This window comes from Anomaloglossus baeobatrachus, chromosome 2 (assembly GCF_048569485.1).
Source record: "Anomaloglossus baeobatrachus isolate aAnoBae1 chromosome 2, aAnoBae1.hap1, whole genome shotgun sequence".
In the NCBI taxonomy this organism is placed as follows: Eukaryota; Metazoa; Chordata; class Amphibia; order Anura; family Aromobatidae; genus Anomaloglossus; species Anomaloglossus baeobatrachus.
The window spans coordinates 319,525,908-319,544,900 of NC_134354.1; positions in this window are offsets into that span (position 1 = coordinate 319,525,908).

Genomic DNA, 18,993 nt, shown 5'->3' on the forward strand with positions numbered 1-18,993 from the left:
TGGGCAAGGTGACACACGTGCCTTGTATGGCTCACGTGTTGAACCTTGTTGTCCAGCAATTTTTAACACACTATCCCGGCCTAGATGGCCTTCTGACAGGGCACGAAAACTGTCTGCTCACTTCCGCCGTTCAACCGCCGCAGCTGAGCGACTTGCATCGCTGCAGAAGTCTTTCGGCCTGCCGGTTCATCGCCTAAAATGCGATGTGCCGACACGCTGGAATTCGACTCTCTACATGTTACAGCGACTGTGGCAGCACCGCCGAGCCCTGGTGCAATACGTCATGACGTATAGCCTGGGCCAACGAGATGCAGAGGTGGGGCAGATCACCCTGATGGAGTGGTCTCAGATCAAGGACCTATGCACCCTTCTGCACAGTTTCGACATGGCGACGAATATGTTTAGCGCTGACAATGCCATTATCAGCATGACAATTCCAGTCATTTACATGCTGGAGCACACGCTAAACACTATTCAGAGTCAGGGGTGGGACAACAGGAAGGGGAGGAACTACAGGAGGATTCATATGTGCAAGACACAACAACATCACCAAGGTCCAGAAGTTCATCATGAGCAACGCGGCAGGCATGGGACCATGGGGGACAGGGATCAACAAGGGCGCATGGTAGCAGGCGAAATGTTGAGGAAGGTGCAGGAGAACATGAAGAAATGGAGGACGAACTGTCCATGGACATGGAAGACTCAGCGGATGAGGGAGACCTTGGTCAAATTTCAGTTGAAAGAGGTTGGGGGGAGATGTCAGAGGAAGAAAGAACGGTTAGCACCTCTATGCCACAAACACAGAGTGGACTTGGTCCACATGGCTGCGCAAGACACATGAGCGCCTTCTTGCTGCACTACCTCCAACATGACCCTCGTATTGTCAAAATTAGAAGTGATGATGACTACTGGCTTGCCACACTATTAGATCCCCGGTACAAGTCCAAATTTTGTGACATAATTCCAGCCATAGAAAGGGACGCACGTATGCAGGAGTATCAGCAGAAGCTGTTACTCGATCTTAGCTTGGCTTTTCCACCAAACAACCGTGCAGGTGCAGGGAGTGAATCTCCCAGTTGTAACTTGACAAACATGGGACGGTCTCGTCATCTTCAACAGTCTACCTGTACCAGTAGCACCGTATATAGTGCTGGTAACAGCAATTTTATGGAATCTTTTCATCATTTTTTTAGACCGTCCTTTGCAAGGCCATTAGAGACAACAAGTCTGACACATAGTCAATGGCTGGAGAGGATGATACAGGAGTATCTCCAAATGAACATTGATGCCATGACATTGCAAATGGAGCCTTGCTCATTTTGTGCTTCAAATCTTGAAAAATGGCCAGTGCTCTCAAATTACGCCTTGGAGATTTTGTCGTGTCCAGCTGCCAGCGTTGTCTCTGAATGTGTCTTTAGTGCTGCTGGGTGTGTGCTGACAGATAAGCGCACGCGTCTGTTCAGTGACAATGTGGACAGACTAACGTTCATCAAAATGAACAAGTCATGGATCCACAAGGAATTTACTACTCCTGTGTCATCCTGGGGAGAGAAAATGCTTGTGGATTTGGAATGTGCTTGATGCAAATCAAAACATCCTGTTTGCAACTAGGGCCCAAGTGCTGCCACTGATGGGGTGTCTGTGTGGCCCAATTTTTGGAAAAAAGGGAGACTCCGCTTGGAGTAACCCTTGCTTGCCATGTTTTTAAAAAGGAGCCAAGATGAACAAGTCATGGTTCAGCAAAGACTTTGCTACCTACCCCGGTGTCATCCTGGGGACGGTTAAGAATGGCGTATTTTTGAATGTGCTTGATGCAAATCTAGCTGTGAAGTGTACAATTGGGGCACAAGTGCTGCCACTGAAGGGGTGGGTGTGTATGTAGCCCAATTTTTGGAAAAAAGGGAGACTCCGCATGGAGTAACCCTTGCTTGCTGTGTTTTTTAAAAGGAGCCAAGATGAACAAGTCATGGTTCAGCAAAGACTTTGCTACCTACCCCGGTGTCATCCTGGGGACGGTTAAGAATGGCGTATTTTTGAATGTGCTTGATGCAAATCTAGCTGTGAAGTGTACAACTGGGGCACAACTGCTGCCACTGAAGAAGTGGGTGTGTGTGTGGCCCAATTTTTGGAAAAAATGGAGACTCCGCTTGCAGTAACCCTTGCTTGCTGTGTTTTTTAAAAGGAGCCAAGATGAACAAGTCATGGTTCAGCAAAGACTTTGCTACCTACCCCAGTGTCATCCTGGGGACAGTTAAGAATGGTGTACTTTTGAATGTGCTTGATGCCAATCTAGCTGTGAAGTGTACAACTGGGGCACAACTGCTGCCACTGAAGGGGTGGGTATGTGTGGGGCCCAATTTTTGGAAAAAAGGGAGACTCCGCTTGGAGTAACCCTTGCTTACAGTGTTTTTAAAAAGGAGCCAAGATGAACAGAGCTGGGATCAGGAAAGACTTTGCTACCTACCTCGGTGTCATCCTGGGGACGATTAAGGATGGCGTATTTTTTAATGTGCTTGATGCAAATCTAGCTGTGAAGTGTACAACTGGGGCACAAGTGCTGCCACTGAAGGGGTGGGTGTGTGTGTGGCCCAATTTTTGGAAAAAAGGGAGACTCCGCTTGGAGTAACCCTTGCTTACAGTGTTTTTAATAATGATCCAAGATGAACAGAGCTGGGATCAGGAAAGACTTAGCTACCTACCCCGGTGTCATGCTGGGGACGGTTAATTATGGCGTATTTTTGAATGTGCTTGATGCAAATCAAAACATCCTGTTTGCAACTAGGGCACAAGTGCTGCCACTGATGGGGTGTCTGTGGGGCCCAATTTTTGGAAAAAAAAGGGAGACTCCGCTTGGAGTAACCCTTGCTTACAGTGTTTTTAAAAATGATCCAAGATGAACAGAGCTGGGATCAGGAAAGACTTAGCTACCTACCCCGGTGTCATCCTGGGGACGGTTAAGGATGGCGTATTTTTGAATGTGCTTGATGCAAATCTAGCTGTGAAGTGTACAACTGGGGCACAAGTGCTGCCACTGAAGGGGTTAGTGTCTGTGTGGCCCAATTTTTGGAAAAAAGGGAGACTCCGCTTGGAGTAACCCTTGCTTGCTGTGTTTTTAAAAAGGAGCCAAGATGAACAAGTCATGGTTCAGCAAAGACTTTGCTACCTACCCCAGTGTCATCCTGGGGACAGTTAAGAATGGTGTACTTTTGAATGTGCTTGATGCCAATCTAGCTGTGAAGTGTACAACTGGGGCACAACTGCTGCCACTGAAGGGGTGGGTATGTGTGGGGCCCAATTTTTGGAAAAAAGGGAGACTCCGCTTGGAGTCACCTTGCGGTGTTTTACATGATTTTAGAAGGGTGTGGCATGCCTATATCTGTGTCTCCTCCTCTGTTTCCTTGTCCAGCTCTTTTGTTTTCGCATGAGTATATGTCCTTGTCACTTTCCCATGTGTTTGTGTTGTGTTGTGAGTGGTTTGTCACCTTTTTGACACCTTTGAGGGTGTTTTCTAGGTGTTTTTATGTGTTTGTGAATGCCTGCCATTGTTTTCTATGCGGTTCGAGTTCGGTTCGTCGAACGTTCGATGAACTGAACTCGAACGGGACCTCCATTCGACGAACCGAACTCGTGCCGAACCACGACCTGTTCGCTCATCTCTAGTTATTAGCCTCGGCTAACTAGATCCAGAGGTGGTGCAGATCACGCTGCTGGAGTGGTGTCAGATCAAGGACCTATGCACCCTTCTTCGCAGTTTAGAAATGTCGACGAAGATGTTTAGCACTGGCGATGCCATTATCAGCATGACAATTTCAGTCATCTACATGCTGGAGCACACTCTAAACATTATTTGGAGTCAGGTAGTAGGACAAGAGGAAGGGGAGGAAGTACAGGAGGAGTCATATGCGGAAGGGATAACAAGATCTACAAGGTCCAGACGGTCAGCAGCACCAAGGTGGCAGGCATGGGACGGTGGGGGAGAGGGAATAACAAGGGCGCATAGTATCAGCAAAACTGTTGAGGAAGGTGCAGGAGCCCATGAAGAATTGGAGGATGAACTGGCGATGGGCATGGAAGACTCAGCAGATGAGGGAGACCTTGGTGAAATTTCGGTTGTGCGAGGTTGGGGGGAGAGGGCAGAGGAAGAAAGAACGGTTAGCACCTCTATGCCACAAACACAGAGTGGACTTGGTCCACATGGCTGCGCAAGACACATGAGCGCCTTCTTGCTGCACTACCTCCAACATGACTCTCGTATTGTCAAAATTAGAAGTGATGATGACTACTGGCTTGCCACACTATTAGATCCCCGGTACAAGTCCAAATTTTGTGACATAATTCCAGCCATAGAAAGGGACGCACGTATGCAGGAGTATCAGCAGAAGCTGTTACTCGATCTTAGCTTGGCTTTTCCACCAAACAACCGTGCAGGTGCAGGGAGTGAATCTCCCAGTTGTAACTTGACAAACATGGGACGGTCTCGTCATCTTCAACAGTCTACCTGTACCAGTAGCACCGTATATAGTGCTGGTAACAGCAATTTTATGGAATCTTTTCATCATTTTTTTAGACCGTCCTTTGCAAGGCCATTAGAGACAACAAGTCTGACACATAGTCAATGGCTGGAGAGGATGATACAGGAGTATCTCCAAATGAACATTGATGCCATGACATTGCAAATGGAGCCTTGCTCATTTTGTGTTTCAAATCTTGAAAAATGGCCAGTGCTCTCAAATTACGCCTTGGAGATTTTGTCGTGTCCAGCTGCCAGCGTTGTCTCTGAATGTGTCTTTAGTGCTGCTGGGTGTGTGCTGACAGATAAGCGCACGCGTCTGTTCAGTGACAATGTGGACAGACTAACGTTCATCAAAATGAACAAGTCATGGATCCACAAGGAATTTACTACTCCTGTGTCATCCTGGGGAGAGAAAATGCTTGTGGATTTGGAATGTGCTTGATGCAAATCAAAACATCCTGTTTGCAACTAGGGCCCAAGTGCTGCCACTGATGGGGTGTCTGTGTGGCCCAATTTTTGGAAAAAAGGGAGACTCCGCTTGGAGTAACCCTTGCTTGCCATGTTTTTAAAAAGGAGCCAAGATGAACAAGTCATGGTTCAGCAAAGACTTTGCTACCTACCCCGGTGTCATCCTGGGGACGGTTAAGAATGGCGTATTTTTGAATGTGCTTGATGCAAATCTAGCTGTGAAGTGTACAATTGGGGCACAAGTGCTGCCACTGAAGGGGTGGGTGTGTATGTAGCCCAATTTTTGGAAAAAAGGGAGACTCCGCATGGAGTAACCCTTGCTTGCTGTGTTTTTTAAAAGGAGCCAAGATGAACAAGTCATGGTTCAGCAAAGACTTTGCTACCTACCCCGGTGTCATCCTGGGGACGGTTAAGAATGGCGTATTTTTGAATGTGCTTGATGCAAATCTAGCTGTGAAGTGTACAACTGGGGCACAACTGCTGCCACTGAAGAAGTGGGTGTGTGTGTGGCCCAATTTTTGGAAAAAATGGAGACTCCGCTTGCAGTAACCCTTGCTTGCTGTGTTTTTTAAAAGGAGCCAAGATGAACAAGTCATGGTTCAGCAAAGACTTTGCTACCTACCCCAGTGTCATCCTGGGGACAGTTAAGAATGGTGTACTTTTGAATGTGCTTGATGCCAATCTAGCTGTGAAGTGTACAACTGGGGCACAACTGCTGCCACTGAAGGGGTGGGTATGTGTGGGGCCCAATTTTTGGAAAAAAGGGAGACTCCGCTTGGAGTAACCCTTGCTTACAGTGTTTTTAAAAAGGAGCCAAGATGAACAGAGCTGGGATCAGGAAAGACTTTGCTACCTACCCCGGTGTCATCCTGGGGACGATTAAGGATGGCGTATTTTTTAATGTGCTTGATGCAAATCTAGCTGTGAAGTGTACAACTGGGGCACAAGTGCTGCCACTGAAGGGGTGGGTGTGTGTGTGGCCCAATTTTTGGAAAAAAGGGAGACTCCGCTTGGAGTAACCCTTGCTTACAGTGTTTTTAATAATGATCCAAGATGAACAGAGCTGGGATCAGGAAAGACTTAGCTACCTACCCCGGTGTCATGCTGGGGACGGTTAATTATGGCGTATTTTTGAATGTGCTTGATGCAAATCAAAACATCCTGTTTGCAACTAGGGCACAAGTGCTGCCACTGATGGGGTGTCTGTGGGGCCCAATTTTTGGAAAAAAAAGGGAGACTCCGCTTGGAGTAACCCTTGCTTACAGTGTTTTTAAAAATGATCCAAGATGAACAGAGCTGGGATCAGGAAAGACTTAGCTACCTACCCCGGTGTCATCCTGGGGACGGTTAAGGATGGCGTATTTTTGAATGTGCTTGATGCAAATCTAGCTGTGAAGTGTACAACTGGGGCACAAGTGCTGCCACTGAAGGGGTTAGTGTCTGTGTGGCCCAATTTTTGGAAAAAAGGGAGACTCCGCTTGGAGTAACCCTTGCTTGCTGTGTTTTTAAAAAGGAGCCAAGATGAACAAGTCATGGTTCAGCAAAGACTTTGCTACCTACCCCAGTGTCATCCTGGGGACAGTTAAGAATGGTGTACTTTTGAATGTGCTTGATGCCAATCTAGCTGTGAAGTGTACAACTGGGGCACAACTGCTGCCACTGAAGGGGTGGGTATGTGTGGGGCCCAATTTTTGGAAAAAAGGGAGACTCCGCTTGGAGTCACCTTGCGGTGTTTTACATGATTTTAGAAGGGTGTGGCATGCCTATATCTGTGTCTCCTCCTCTGTTTCCTTGTCCAGCTCTTTTGTTTTCGCATGAGTATATGTCCTTGTCACTTTCCCATGTGTTTGTGTTGTGTTGTGAGTGGTTTGTCACCTTTTTGACACCTTTGAGGGTGTTTTCTAGGTGTTTTTATGTGTTTGTGAATGCCTGCCATTGTTTTCTATGCGGTTCGAGTTCGGTTCGTCGAACGTTCGATGAACTGAACTCGAACGGGACCTCCATTCGACGAACCGAACTCGTGCCGAACCACGACCTGTTCGCTCATCTCTAGTTATTAGCCTCGGCTAACTAGATCCAGAGGTGGTGCAGATCACGCTGCTGGAGTGGTGTCAGATCAAGGACCTATGCACCCTTCTTCGCAGTTTAGAAATGTCGACGAAGATGTTTAGCACTGGCGATGCCATTATCAGCATGACAATTTCAGTCATCTACATGCTGGAGCACACTCTAAACATTATTTGGAGTCAGGTAGTAGGACAAGAGGAAGGGGAGGAAGTACAGGAGGAGTCATATGCGGAAGGGATAACAAGATCTACAAGGTCCAGACGGTCAGCAGCACCAAGGTGGCAGGCATGGGACGGTGGGGGAGAGGGAATAACAAGGGCGCATAGTATCAGCAAAACTGTTGAGGAAGGTGCAGGAGCCCATGAAGAATTGGAGGATGAACTGGCGATGGGCATGGAAGACTCAGCAGATGAGGGAGACCTTGGTGAAATTTCGGTTGTGCGAGGTTGGGGGGAGAGGGCAGAGGAAGAAAGAACGGTTAGCACCTCTATGCCACAAACACAGAGTGGACTTGGTCCACATGGCTGCGCAAGACACATGAGCGCCTTCTTGCTGCACTACCTCCAACATGACTCTCGTATTGTCAAAATTAGAAGTGATGATGACTACTGGCTTGCCACACTATTAGATCCCCGGTACAAGTCCAAATTTTGTGACATAATTCCAGCCATAGAAAGGGACGCACGTATGCAGGAGTATCAGCAGAAGCTGTTACTCGATCTTAGCTTGGCTTTTCCACCAAACAACCGTGCAGGTGCAGGGAGTGAATCTCCCAGTTGTAACTTGACAAACATGGGACGGTCTCGTCATCTTCAACAGTCTACCTGTACCAGTAGCACCGTATATAGTGCTGGTAACAGCAATTTTATGGAATCTTTTCATCATTTTTTTAGACCGTCCTTTGCAAGGCCATTAGAGACAACAAGTCTGACACATAGTCAATGGCTGGAGAGGATGATACAGGAGTATCTCCAAATGAACATTGATGCCATGACATTGCAAATGGAGCCTTGCTCATTTTGTGCTTCAAATCTTGAAAAATGGCCAGTGCTCTCAAATTACGCCTTGGAGATTTTGTCGTGTCCAGCTGCCAGCGTTGTCTCTGAATGTGTCTTTAGTGCTGCTGGGTGTGTGCTGACAGATAAGCGCACGCGTCTGTTCAGTGACAATGTGGACAGACTAACGTTCATCAAAATGAACAAGTCATGGATCCACAAGGAATTTACTACTCCTGTGTCATCCTGGGGAGAGAAAATGCTTGTGGATTTGGAATGTGCTTGATGCAAATCAAAACATCCTGTTTGCAACTAGGGCCCAAGTGCTGCCACTGATGGGGTGTCTGTGTGGCCCAATTTTTGGAAAAAAGGGAGACTCCGCTTGGAGTAACCCTTGCTTGCCATGTTTTTAAAAAGGAGCCAAGATGAACAAGTCATGGTTCAGCAAAGACTTTGCTACCTACCCCGGTGTCATCCTGGAGACGGTTAAGAATGGCGTATTTTTGAATGTGCTTGATGCAAATCTAGCTGTGAAGTGTACAATTGGGGCACAAGTGCTGCCACTGAAGGGGTGGGTGTGTATGTAGCCCAATTTTTGGAAAAAAGGGAGACTCCGCATGGAGTAACCCTTGCTTGCTGTGTTTTTTAAAAGGAGCCAAGATGAACAAGTCATGGTTCAGCAAAGACTTTGCTACCTACCCCGGTGTCATCCTGGGGACGGTTAAGAATGGCGTATTTTTGAATGTGCTTGATGCAAATCTAGCTGTGAAGTGTACAACTGGGGCACAACTGCTGCCACTGAAGAAGTGGGTGTGTGTGTGGCCCAATTTTTGGAAAAAATGGAGACTCCGCTTGCAGTAACCCTTGCTTGCTGTGTTTTTTAAAAGGAGCCAAGATGAACAAGTCATGGTTCAGCAAAGACTTTGCTACCTACCCCAGTGTCATCCTGGGGACAGTTAAGAATGGTGTACTTTTGAATGTGCTTGATGCCAATCTAGCTGTGAAGTGTACAACTTGGGCACAACTGCTGCCACTGAAGGGGTGGGTATGTGTGGGGCCCAATTTTTGGAAAAAAGGGAGACTCCGCTTGGAGTAACCCTTGCTTACAGTGTTTTTAAAAAGGAGCCAAGATGAACAGAGCTGGGATCAGGAAAGACTTTGCTACCTACCCCGGTGTCATCCTGGGGACGATTAAGGATGGCGTATTTTTTAATGTGCTTGATGCAAATGTAGCTGTGAAGTGTACAACTGGGGCACAAGTGCTGCCACTGAAGGGGTGGGTGTGTGTGTGGCCCAATTTTTGGAAAAAAGGGAGACTCCGCTTGGAGTAACCCTTGCTTACAGTGTTTTCAATAATGATCCAAGATGAACAGAGCTGGGATCAGGAAAGACTTAGCTACCTACCCCGGTGTCATGCTGGGGACGGTTAATTATGGCGTATTTTTGAATGTGCTTGATGCAAATCAAAACATCCTGTTTGCAACTAGGGCACAAGTGCTGCCACTGATGGGGTGTCTGTGGGGCCCAATTTTTGGAAAAAAAAGGGAGACTCCGCTTGGAGTAACCCTTGCTTACAGTGTTTTTAAAAATGATCCAAGATGAACAGAGCTGGGATCAGGAAAGACTTAGCTACCTACCCCGGTGTCATCCTGGGGACGGTTAAGGATGGCGTATTTTTGAATGTGCTTGATGCAAATCTAGCTGTGAAGTGTACAACTGGGGCACAAGTGCTGCCACTGAAGGGGTTAGTGTCTGTGTGGCCCAATTTTTGGAAAAAAGGGAGACTCCGCTTGGAGTAACCCTTGCTTGCTGTGTTTTTAAAAAGGAGCCAAGATGAACAAGTCATGGTTCAGCAAAGACTTTGCTACCTACCCCAGTGTCATCCTGGGGACAGTTAAGAATGGTGTACTTTTGAATGTGCTTGATGCCAATCTAGCTGTGAAGTGTACAACTGGGGCACAACTGCTGCCACTGAAGGGGTGGGTATGTGTGGGGCCCAATTTTTGGAAAAAAGGGAGACTCCGCTTGGAGTCACCTTGCGGTGTTTTACATGATTTTAGAAGGGTGTGGCATGCCTATATCTGTGTCTCCTCCTCTGTTTCCTTGTCCAGCTCTTTTGTTTTCGCATGAGTATATGTCCTTGTCACTTTCCCATGTGTTTGTGTTGTGTTGTGAGTGGTTTGTCACCTTTTTGACACCTTTGAGGGTGTTTTCTAGGTGTTTTTATGTGTTTGTGAATGCCTGCCATTGTTTTCTATGCGGTTCGAGTTCGGTTCGTCGAACGTTCGACGAACTGAACTCGAACGGGACCTCCATTCGACGAACCGAACTCGTGCCGAACCACGACCTGTTCGCTCATCTCTAGTTATTAGCCTCGGCTAACTAGATCCAGAGGTGGTGCAGATCACGCTGCTGGAGTGGTGTCAGATCAAGGACCTATGCACCCTTCTTCGCAGTTTAGAAATGTCGACGAAGATGTTTAGCACTGGCGATGCCATTATCAGCATGACAATTTCAGTCATCTACATGCTGGAGCACACTCTAAACATTATTTGGAGTCAGGTAGTAGGACAAGAGGAAGGGGAGGAAGTACAGGAGGAGTCATATGCGGAAGGGATAACAAGATCTACAAGGTCCAGACGGTCAGCAGCACCAAGGTGGCAGGCATGGGACGGTGGGGGAGAGGGAATAACAAGGGCGCATAGTATCAGCAAAACTGTTGAGGAAGGTGCAGGAGCCCATGAAGAATTGGAGGATGAACTGGCGATGGGCATGGAAGACTCAGCAGATGAGGGAGACCTTGGTGAAATTTCGGTTGTGCGAGGTTGGGGGGAGAGGGCAGAGGAAGAAAGAACGGTTAGCACCTCTATGCCACAAACACAGAGTGGACTTGGTCCACATGGCTGCGCAAGACACATGAGCGCCTTCTTGCTGCACTACCTCCAACATGACCCTCGTATTGTCAAAATTAGAAGTGATGATGACTACTGGCTTGCCACACTATTAGATCCCCGGTACAAGTCCAAATTTTGTGACATAATTCCAGCCATAGAAAGGGACGCACGTATGCAGGAGTATCAGCAGAAGCTGTTACTCGATCTTAGCTTGGCTTTTCCACCAAACAACCGTGCAGGTGCAGGGAGTGAATCTCCCAGTTGTAACTTGACAAACATGGGACGGTCTCGTCATCTTCAACAGTCTACCTGTACCAGTAGCACCGTATATAGTGCTGGTAACAGCAATTTTATGGAATCTTTTCATCATTTTTTTAGACCGTCCTTTGCAAGGCCATTAGAGACAACAAGTCTGACACATAGTCAATGGCTGGAGAGGATGATACAGGAGTATCTCCAAATGAACATTGATGCCATGACATTGCAAATGGAGCCTTGCTCATTTTGTGCTTCAAATCTTGAAAAATGGCCAGTGCTCTCAAATTACGCCTTGGAGATTTTGTCGTGTCCAGCTGCCAGCGTTGTCTCTGAATGTGTCTTTAGTGCTGCTGGGTGTGTGCTGACAGATAAGCGCACGCGTCTGTTCAGTGACAATGTGGACAGACTAACGTTCATCAAAATGAACAAGTCATGGATCCACAAGGAATTTACTACTCCTGTGTCATCCTGGGGAGAGAAAATGCTTGTGGATTTGGAATGTGCTTGATGCAAATCAAAACATCCTGTTTGCAACTAGGGCCCAAGTGCTGCCACTGATGGGGTGTCTGTGTGGCCCAATTTTTGGAAAAAAGGGAGACTCCGCTTGGAGTAACCCTTGCTTGCCATGTTTTTAAAAAGGAGCCAAGATGAACAAGTCATGGTTCAGCAAAGACTTTGCTACCTACCCCGGTGTCATCCTGGGGACGGTTAAGAATGGCGTATTTTTGAATGTGCTTGATGCAAATCTAGCTGTGAAGTGTACAATTGGGGCACAAGTGCTGCCACTGAAGGGGTGGGTGTGTATGTAGCCCAATTTTTGGAAAAAAGGGAGACTCCGCATGGAGTAACCCTTGCTTGCTGTGTTTTTTAAAAGGAGCCAAGATGAACAAGTCATGGTTCAGCAAAGACTTTGCTACCTACCCCGGTGTCATCCTGGGGACGGTTAAGAATGGCGTATTTTTGAATGTGCTTGATGCAAATCTAGCTGTGAAGTGTACAACTGGGGCACAACTGCTGCCACTGAAGAAGTGGGTGTGTGTGTGGCCCAATTTTTGGAAAAAATGGAGACTCCGCTTGCAGTAACCCTTGCTTGCTGTGTTTTTTAAAAGGAGCCAAGATGAACAAGTCATGGTTCAGCAAAGACTTTGCTACCTACCCCAGTGTCATCCTGGGGACAGTTAAGAATGGTGTACTTTTGAATGTGCTTGATGCCAATCTAGCTGTGAAGTGTACAACTGGGGCACAACTGCTGCCACTGAAGGGGTGGGTATGTGTGGGGCCCAATTTTTGGAAAAAAGGGAGACTCCGCTTGGAGTAACCCTTGCTTACAGTGTTTTTAAAAAGGAGCCAAGATGAACAGAGCTGGGATCAGGAAAGACTTTGCTACCTACCCCGGTGTCATCCTGGGGACGATTAAGGATGGCGTATTTTTTAATGTGCTTGATGCAAATCTAGCTGTGAAGTGTACAACTGGGGCACAAGTGCTGCCACTGAAGGGGTGGGTGTGTGTGTGGCCCAATTTTTGGAAAAAAGGGAGACTCCGCTTGGAGTAACCCTTGCTTACAGTGTTTTTAATAATGATCCAAGATGAACAGAGCTGGGATCAGGAAAGACTTAGCTACCTACCCCGGTGTCATGCTGGGGACGGTTAATTATGGCGTATTTTTGAATGTGCTTGATGCAAATCAAAACATCCTGTTTGCAACTAGGGCACAAGTGCTGCCACTGATGGGGTGTCTGTGGGGCCCAATTTTTGGAAAAAAAAGGGAGACTCCGCTTGGAGTAACCCTTGCTTACAGTGTTTTTAAAAATGATCCAAGATGAACAGAGCTGGGATCAGGAAAGACTTAGCTACCTACCCCGGTGTCATCCTGGGGACGGTTAAGGATGGCGTATTTTTGAATGTGCTTGATGCAAATCTAGCTGTGAAGTGTACAACTGGGGCACAAGTGCTGCCACTGAAGGGGTTAGTGTCTGTGTGGCCCAATTTTTGGAAAAAAGGGAGACTCCGCTTGGAGTAACCCTTGCTTGCTGTGTTTTTAAAAAGGAGCCAAGATGAACAAGTCATGGTTCAGCAAAGACTTTGCTACCTACCCCAGTGTCATCCTGGGGACAGTTAAGAATGGTGTACTTTTGAATGTGCTTGATGCCAATCTAGCTGTGAAGTGTACAACTGGGGCACAACTGCTGCCACTGAAGGGGTGGGTATGTGTGGGGCCCAATTTTTGGAAAAAAGGGAGACTCCGCTTGGAGTCACCTTGCGGTGTTTTACATGATTTTAGAAGGGTGTGGCATGCCTATATCTGTGTCTCCTCCTCTGTTTCCTTGTCCAGCTCTTTTGTTTTCGCATGAGTATATGTCCTTGTCACTTTCCCATGTGTTTGTGTTGTGTTGTGAGTGGTTTGTCACCTTTTTGACACCTTTGAGGGTGTTTTCTAGGTGTTTTTATGTGTTTGTGAATGCCTGCCATTGTTTTCTATGCGGTTCGAGTTCGGTTCGTCGAACGTTCGACGAACTGAACTCGAACGGGACCTCCATTCGACGAACCGAACTCGTGCCGAACCACGACCTGTTCGCTCATCTCTAGTTATTAGCCTCGGCTAACTAGATCCAGAGGTGGTGCAGATCACGCTGCTGGAGTGGTGTCAGATCAAGGACCTATGCACCCTTCTTCGCAGTTTAGAAATGTCGACGAAGATGTTTAGCACTGGCGATGCCATTATCAGCATGACAATTTCAGTCATCTACATGCTGGAGCACACTCTAAACATTATTTGGAGTCAGGTAGTAGGACAAGAGGAAGGGGAGGAAGTACAGGAGGAGTCATATGCGGAAGGGATAACAAGATCTACAAGGTCCAGACGGTCAGCAGCACCAAGGTGGCAGGCATGGGACGGTGGGGGAGAGGGAATAACAAGGGCGCACAGCAAAACTGTTGAGGAAGGTGCAGGAGCCCATGAAGAATTGGAGGATGAACTGGCGATGGGCATGGAAGATTCAGCAGATGAGGGAGACCTTGGTGAAATTTCGGTTGTGCGAGGTTGGGGGGAGAGGGCAGAGGAAGGAGGCATGATTCTCACCTCTCCGCCACCAACACAGCAAGGACTTGGTCCTCTTGGATGCACAAGACACATGAGCGCCTTCTTGCTGCACTACCTACAACATGACCCTCGGGTTCTCCGAATTCGAAGTAATGCTGACTAGTGGGTTGCCACACTGTTAGATCCCCGGTACAAGACAAAATTTGGCGAAATAAGTCCTGCCATAGAAAGGGACGCATGTATGCAGGAGTATCAGCAGAAGGTGGTACGCAATCTTAGATCTGCTTTTCCACTAAACATCAGTGCTGCACAGAGTGAATCTCAACGCTTTGTCATGGCTAGGAGGAAATGGTCTTTTACTTGTCCACATCTGAGGGACCGAAGGCTGGCTGCTGTGCTGAGACGGCATTGAGTAGGGTGTCCCTGCAGAGTTGCAAATTTGGTCATGTACAAAATGAGTTGAAAAAGGACAGATGCTGGTGGAAAGGGGAACAGGTGTGTTGGAAAGGGGAAAAAAGTTTGTGTCCATGGGTTTGGTGGTTAAGCAACAGTAACATTTGCTGAAGAAACACCATCTGTTACGGGGGGACTGGCAGATTTGGATAAGGTGGTATATACTATGTTAGTGCTAAATAAAAAAATAAAGAAGAAAATAAAGAGAAAGGTATATATCCCAATCACCAGTTGGTGTCCACCGTGCTCCAAGATGGAAAAGGAGATGTTGGCAACTCGAACGTTAGGAGGAGGACACAGAGCTGGGTGGCTCTGAAACTAATAGTAGCCTGAACCGAGTTAGACGACACTCAGATCTGGAGACTGAGATCCCTGTTAGCGTCACAGGGTCCACACATACACCCAGCCCAGGAACTCCCTGTTAACAACACAAGGGCCATTGGGTATACTGTCCGTGTGCGTAGGGGCCACACCTGTGGACAGCAGGCGCATCAGCAGCAGAAGCCCAGTTAATGCCACTGGGCTGCACTAACAGGACTGGTAGGACAGGAGCTGGTCTTAACCGTTCTGCGTTACCAACTGTGGTGGCGGCCTGCACCGACGCCCTATCCCTGCCTACCTCTGGCCTAAAGCCGCAATGGGTTCAACACATGGAGGTGTGCTCTTTCTGAGCATAATAGAAGACTGTGCACCTCCTTGTTGGCTCCAGCCTCTTTTATAACCTGGGTCTGCCACAACCCAGGGTGGATCACAATGCACCTCCTGGAGACAAAAGCAGAGTGACACGTCATCAGTGGCATAACCAGCAGCCTATTCGGAACCGCAACTTCAATGATGACCTCATGGCAGCCACGACCCAAACACCTCACCAGTCATCGTCTGACCAACAATAATGAGGTGACAAGTCATAGGGGCGCAGCCTCTGCAAGCCAGTCCCGAGTGGCCTGGCCACATCATCAGGACACCTGATGCCCTGTGGTCTATATGGGCCTGCCATGTCAAGGGCAGGGCCAAAGAGTTCATTACCGGACCTAGCGTCTGATGCACTAAGTGCCTCAGCATGCTCAGTAGCATGAACAACAGTCTCAGAAAAAAGACTCAGCTTCAGCATGCTGTCTAGGCACAACACAGGACTTAGACACGGCACGGAGTCCAAGTACCTGTGCAAAGAGGCTTTTCGCACTAAGTGTGGAAGCATGCGCTGTAGCCCGAACTGAGGACTTAGCCTCAGGAATGGCACAGTCAGGCTGAGCATACTCAGTAGGTGAAAAACTGGACTTAGGCTGCGGCTGGGGTAAATCGGCACACGCATGCGCACTAGCCGCCTCTCCACACTTAGACGTGGAGGAGAAAGCAGCCAGCTGGTCAACCCGAGGCACTGCCCAAAATGGCAGCTGACGCCTGGGCGCAACTTGAACCACAGCAGGCTGCTTGCGTTTACATGGCAGCACCAATTCGTAACAACAAATACCAGCCAAAATAACAGGTGTACTTCTTCCCGTGGATAATCTGATATGATCCCTTTTTTCACGGACATGACCATTGCTAACAAATGTAGATGAGGCACCAAAACAGCATCTGCTTCAATGGATCTCAAGTGCTCCATAAAGTTGCCTCTCCTCCACCTCAAGTTCAATATCCCAAATATTAAATTCCTCTGTGGTGTCAACCCATTCGCACTTGCTTCCTAACAGCTCTCAAGTTTCCACCAGCCCTGCTGAGTATGGGGTAACAGATGGTTGAGTCTGCAGAGCTGTTCAGTCACACTTTAGCCTGGGAATCAGAGGTCTGCTCCAAAGCTGCAGTGAGTACAGACAAGGAAGTTATTATTATTATTATTATTTAGTTATAGAGCACCATTGGTTCCATGGTGCTGTGCATGAGAAGGGGTTTACATACAGAATACATATACAAGTAACAATAAACAGACTGGTACAGAGGGAAGAGGGCCCTGCCCTTGTGGGATTACATTCTAAAGGGTTTTGGGGAGGAGGCAATAGGTGGGGTGTAGGTTGTGCGGCAGCTACGCACGGTTGTGGGGTCATTGAAGGTTACAGTCATTTCTGAACAGATGAGTTTTCAGGTTCCGTTTGAAGCTTGCGGGTGTAGCAGATAATCTGATTTGTTGAGGCAGCGAGTTCCAGGAGACAGGGGAAATGATCTGCACAGATGTCCAGAAGCTTTGTGATTCGGATCCAGGCCCCGATGAAGACGGTGCTGAACATAATGTACACCCTCATTCCCAAACAGTAAATCCTCCTGGTGGAGACAATGGGGAACATGATGAGGAGACTCAGATACCTGATTGGAACGACAACTTTACTATTCAGTCAGGGCAGGAAGAGATTGTCTCGGAGGACTCAGGACGAGGGGAATGAAAACACACAGGGTGATGATGAGGTTGGAGACCCCACTTACTGTCAAACCAAAGTCACCCAGTTGATGAGGTCAGCAGAGGAGGTGGAGGAGGATGCCACTGACGACAAAGTTATCTTGCGTCTTCCTGGACAGAGACAAAGTACTGGAAGCACGTCAACAACTGAATCCTCGGCCACAACTCTGCCTCTGAGCAGAAGTCGTGGTGGCTCTGCAGGTCACATGGGTGATCCTTTGCAATTTCAAAAAAGTCCCAGGCTAGGCAAGCCTTAGAGCCCAAGTCATGTAATCAGGAAGATTTGTCAGCAATCTCTAAGAAAGGCAAAAATTCACAACTTTGAGTACTTCTCAACTACTCTTGAGTACTGAAGTGTCACATGGATATGAATTGATAGCGTGAGGGTGTATTGCTCAGCTTTATCCACTGTCAATGCAACATGCTTATTTGCCGTTCATTGCATGCATTGTTGCAGACTACACACAAGGGGCTGCTGTTTTTTTTGCATCTGCCTTTGACTGTTTGGTGACTATAGCAATAGCAAAATGGTCTTCGGCTGTGGACTTGGAGATGCTGTCTATGAACAGAAGGAAAAGCTAAAGGTGTGTGTTAAAGCAAGGAGCCACCACAGAAACACTTCGGTCAATTGTGAGGGGAGTCATGTTGGAGTTTGGTGAGGAGGACCGTAACACCTGTGAGCAGCATCGAGCAGCATCCTGTGCCACAGACCGACATTCTTCCGGTGCTGTCTATACTGTTTACCGTGAGAGGAGCGTAAAGTCATTATTTATGGCAACTGGACACCACAGTACCCGGGTACAGTAGGCTAGGCCCAGACAGTAATGCGTGCATGCAACACTTGGTTTTATTAGCAAAACACATATCTGTTCTGGTTAGGCCGACTATATAGACAATAAAGGTACCGTCACACTAAGCAACATCACTAGCAACATCGCTGCTGAGGAACAACTTTTGTGACGCAACAGCGATGTTGCTAGCGATGTTGCTGTGTGTGACATCCAGCAATAACCTGGCCCCTGCTGTGAGGTCGTTGGTTGTTGCTGAATGTCCTGGACCATTTTTTAGTTGTTGCTCTCCCGCTGTGAAGCACACATCGCTGTGTGTGACAGCGATAGAGCAACAACTGAATATGCAGTGAGCAGGGAGCCGGCTTCTGCGGACGCTGGTAACTAAGGTAAATATCGGGTAACCAAGAAGCCTTTTCCTTGGTTACCCAATATTTACCTTCGTTACCAGCGTCCGCCGCTCTCACGCTGTCAGTGTCGGCTCCCTGCTCCCTGCACACATAGCCAGACTACACATCGGGTAATTAACCAGATGTGTACTCTGGCTAGGAGTGCAGGGAGCCAGCGCTAAGCATTGTGCGCTGGTAACCAAGGTAAATATTTTGGGTTGGTTATTTACCTTAGTTACCAAGCGCAGAATCGCTTCCACGCGTCGCTGCTGGCTGGGGGCTGGTTGCTGGGGAGATCTGCCTGTGTGACAGCTCACCAGCAACCCGTGTAGCAACGCTCCAGCGATCTCTGCCATGTCAGGTTGCTGGTGGGATCGCTGAAGCATCGCTTAGTGTGACGGTACCTTAAGACTTGCTGTCTCTGCACTGTCAAATTGTCACTTACAGTTTAAATCATAGAGGGACAGTGACACATGTTTGCATTGACTGTTGCTTTACAAGATTTCCATGACTGTGTTGCTGAGCTTGGTGGTTTGCATTCACACTGTTATCATCTGCCTTATCTGTGAGGCTTCAGCTAACAAGGGTATTCAGGGGGGGTAATGGGTTTTGTCTATGTTTAGGTAGATAAGTTGGAAGCTCTTGTGATGCGCCACTGGTAAGTCATGTTCGCGCACACACACACACAAACACACAATTACTCCTGCTACGCAGAGGGATTACTAGGTAGTAGGC